The sequence below is a fragment of the Arachis ipaensis genome, chromosome B07, assembly GCF_000816755.2.
Source record: "Arachis ipaensis cultivar K30076 chromosome B07, Araip1.1, whole genome shotgun sequence".
In the NCBI taxonomy this organism is placed as follows: Eukaryota; Viridiplantae; Streptophyta; class Magnoliopsida; order Fabales; family Fabaceae; genus Arachis; species Arachis ipaensis.
This window is the reverse complement of record NC_029791.2, coordinates 99,131,134-99,135,711: the sequence shown is the minus strand read 5'-3', so window position 1 is coordinate 99,135,711 and position 4,578 is coordinate 99,131,134.

The following is a 4,578-nucleotide window of genomic DNA, read 5'->3' as shown; positions in this document are numbered from 1 at the left end:
GAGCTCCTTGACGGAGGAAAAATGTCGGTAAAAATTTTCACAAAAATATCGCGTTGCAAGTATAGTCTAAACCGACAATTAAACCTTAATCAAAATTTAATTTGTTTGTCACTAAAGCAACCCCAATAAAAATAAACCAAAGTATTTAAACCTCGGGTCGTCTCTCAAGGAATTGCAGGGAAGTGTAGTTATTATTGGTTATGCAAAAGTATCTTTTTGGGTTTTGTAATAAGAGACAAGTAATATAAATAGCAAGAAAATAAAATAACAACTAAGAAAAGTTCTAACAAGGAATTAGAATTGGAATTCCTATCCTCATTATCATCATCAATTGTGATGGTAATTGCCTTTTGTTTTCACTTAGTTAACCTCTAACAATGAAGGAAAGTCAAGTGAGCAAAAATCAACTTAAGTTCACAAGTCCTAATCAAAGACTAGATTTAGTGAAACCTAAGTCTCAATCACCAATCAACAAAAGAATTTTGAAAACTCAAGAGTCTCTAATTGATCAATCCAAGTTAAGAACATAAAAATCTAATTTAAAATCCAACCAAGCATTTTATCAAATACTTGGAATGCATAACATAAAAACATGATAAAATTAACAAGGAATAATAAATCTAAACAACCAATTGCAAGCATCAACAACTAACAATAAAAGAGAGTAACAATAAACATGAAAAACATAAATTGCATTAACAGAATCAAATGTAACAAAAGCTTATAAACATAAAAAATGGCGGAAAAGGGAAATCAACAAAAGAAGATAACTAAGGTGCTAGAACAAATGAAAGTAGAAGAAAACTAAATAAAAGCAAGGTAGAAATCTAAATTTGAGAAAAGCTAAACCTAAAAACTCTAAAACTAAGAGAGAGGAGAGAGCCTCTCTCACTAGAAAACTACATCTAAAACCTAAAGTTGTATGCATGAATGTTGAATGATCCCCCCTTCCAGCTCCACTCTGTAGCCTCTAATCTTCATTTTCGGGCTTGAAATTGGGCCAAAAATAGCATAGAAATTGCCCCCAGCAAATTCTAATATCTGCAGCACGTGACGCTTTGTCCTGCGTACTCATCGTCCACGCGTACGCGTCGCTGGACTATGCGCAAGGTCACGCGTACGTGTCGCTTGAGGTATGGCACGATCATGCGCACGCGTCGTCCATGCGTGCGCGTCGGCATCAGCTTCTCAAATCTTCATTTTCTTGTGTTCCTTCCACTTTTGCATGCTTTCTTTCCATTCTCCAAGCCATTCCTGCCCTATAAACTCTGAAAACACTTAACATACATATCACAGTATCGAATGGTAATAAAGGAGGATTAAAAATTAATAATTTAAGGCCAAAGAAGCATGTTTTCAATCATAGCACAAAATTAGGAAGAAAAATATAAAACATGCAAATTAAATGAATAAGTGTGAGAATAATGGATAAAATCTGCTCAATTCAACACAAAATAAACCGTAAAATAGCGGTTTATCACTCCTTCTACACAAATGTCTGAAATGACTTAGTCCAGCCTCTGATCAAAATTGACTCTCCTAGTGTAAGGATGTGGGTCTCCTTGCATTATTGGCAAATGGGTTCACACTTGTATCATGGTTTTTCGTGACACATGCATTGGCATAAAACTCTTGTACCATCAAGATTCCAACTTCCAAAATATGATTGGTTAGGACTTCCCAACCTCTCCGGATTTCTCGTCGGATCTCTGAGTACTCATTCTTTTTAAGCCTAAAGGGGACTTCATGAATCACCCTTTTCTTTGCCACTACTTCAAAGAAGTAGTCTTGATGAGCTTTGGTGATGAATCCCTCCATCTTCCAAGGTTCGGAGGTGGAAGCAACTACTTTTCCTTTCCTCTTTCTAGAGGATTCTCCGACTTTAGGTGCCATAAGTGTGAATAGAAAGTAAAAAGCAAGGCTTTTCCAACACCAAACGTAAAAGCTTTGCTCGTCCTCGAGCAAAATAAGAAGAAAAGTGTAGAAGAAGAGGAGAATATAGGAGATGGAGGGAGAAAGTGGTTTCAGCCAAGTGGGGCTTTAGTGTATGAATGGTGTGTATAGGAAGGGATGGAAGAAGGAGTATTTATAGGGGTGGGATAAGGTAGGGTTCGAATGAATATGTGGGAATTGGGTGGGAAATTTTGAAATTGAAGTGGGTGGGGTTGGTAGGAATTATGATGGTTTTGGGAAGAGATATGGATGTGATTGGTTTAGGGTTTATAGGGAAGAGTATGTGGGGAAGCGTGAAAGTGAGAGAGAGAAGAAGGTGGGGTAGGTGGAGATCATGTGGGATCCACTGATCTTGGGAGGCTAGGGAATTCGAATTCCCTACCCCCTTATGGGTGTTGAACACCTAGTTCCTGCTCCTGGCTGGCGTCCAACGCCAGCTATGTGCTCCTGTTGGGGCGTTGAACGCCCAGCCTCTGCCCCTTGGCTGGCGTTTAATGCCAGCTTCATGCTCCCTAGCTGGCGTTCAATGCCAGCTTCATGATGCTCCTTATGGGCATTGAACTCCCACTCTGGCCCTCTTGTTTGGCGTTCAACGCCAGCAAGGTACCTTCTCCAACCTTTAGGTACTTTCTTCTTGGTACCTTTATTCTCAGTGCTTGATGATGGCTGCCCAACACCAAACTTAGAATTGATGTCTGGGGGCTCTATATAGCTTTGCACTGAGAGAGAGGGTTGGAACACTAAGTGTTGCACAACTATCTCTCTTTTGTCAGAGGGAGAGTTAGGGTTAGGCCTATTGAACAAGATGTGGTCCTCCCATAACTGTAGGATTAGCTCTCCTCTTTCTACATCAATGATGGCATTGGCTGTGGCTAGGAAAGGTCTTCCAAGAATGATGGATTCATCATCTTCCTCACCAGTATCCAAGATTATGAAATCTGTCGGGATGTAAAGGTTCTCAACCTTTACTAAGAAATTCTCTACGAGCCTTTTTTATTTACTTGTCTGCTGATGAGCGGATATTTTATACGCTTTTTGGGGTTAATTTCATATAGATTTTAGTATATTTTAGTTAGTTTTTAGTTTATTCTCATTAGTTTCTAGGCAAAATTTATATTTCTAGACTTTACTATGAGTTTGTGTGTTTTTCTGTAATTTCAGGTATTTTCTGGCTGAAATTGAGGGAGCTGAGCAAAAATCTGATTCAGGCTGAAAAAGGACTGCTGATGCTGTTGGATTCTGACCTCTCTGCACTCAAAATGGAATTTCTGGAGCTACAGGGGTCCAAATGGCGCGATCCCAATTGCTTTGGAAAGTAGACATCCAGGGCTTTCCAGAAATATATAATAGTCCATACTTTGCTCAAGGATAGATGACATAAACTGGCGTTTAACGCCAGTTCCATGCTGCTGTCTGGCGTCCAGCGCCAGAAACAAGTTACAAAGTGGAGTTCAACGCCAGAAACAGGTTACAACCTGGCGTTGAACGCCCAAAACAGCCCAGGCACGTTCTGATGGCATGAGTCTCTAAACTCCATTGTTGGGGGTGAGGAGCTCTGCTGTGTCTCGATGAATTAATGCAAGTATTTCTGTTTTCTATTCAAACATGCGTGTTCCTATCTAAGATATTCATTCGCACTTCAACATGAATGTGATGAACGTGACAATCATCATCATTTCCCCACGAACGCGTGCCTGACAACCACTTCCATTCTACCGTAGAATGAATGAATATCTCTTGGATCTCTTAATCAGAATCTTCGTGGTATAAGCTAGATTGATGGCGGCATTCATGAGAGTCCGGAAAGTCTAAACCTTGTCTGTGGTATTCCGAGTAGGGCTCTGGGATTAAATGACTGTGACGTACTTCAAACTCGTGAGTGCTGGGCGTAGTGACAGACGTAAAAGGATAGTAAATCCTATTCCTGTACGATTGAGAACCTGCAGATGATTAGCCGTGCGGTGATAGCGCACCTGGACCCTTTTCACTGGAAGGATGGATGGTAGCCATTGACAACGGTGATCCACCAACACACAGCTTGCCATAGGAGGAACGTGCGTGCGTGAACAAGAAGGCAGAGGAAAGCAGAGATTTAGAAGACAAAGCATCTCCAAAACTCCAACACATTCTCCATCATTGCATACAAGTATAATTTGTGTTCTGCCCTTTTTCTCCTTGCAATCATATTTGATAAGTGAATTGTTTTATTGTCTTCCTGACTAAGAGTTACAAGATAACCATAGATTGCTTCAAGCTAACAATCTCCGTGGGATCGACCCTTACTCACGTAAGGTATTACTTGGACGACCCAGTGCACTTGCTGGTTAGTTGTGCGAAATTACATTGTGAAGTAATTTTCGTGCACCAAGTTTTTGGCGCCGTTGCCGGGAATTGTTTGAGTTTGGACAACTGACGGCTTATTTTGTTGCTTAGATTAGGAAAAATTTTTCTTTTTGGTTTAGAGTCTTTTATTATTTATACATTGTTAAAACACTTTAAATTTATAGCTCAATTAGTTAGAGCGTGGTGCTTATGTTCTTGGTAATTGGCTATCCTATTTTTAAAATCTTTTTCAAAAATAATTTTTCTTTGAATAAATCTTGTGCCAAACTCTAAGTTTGGTGT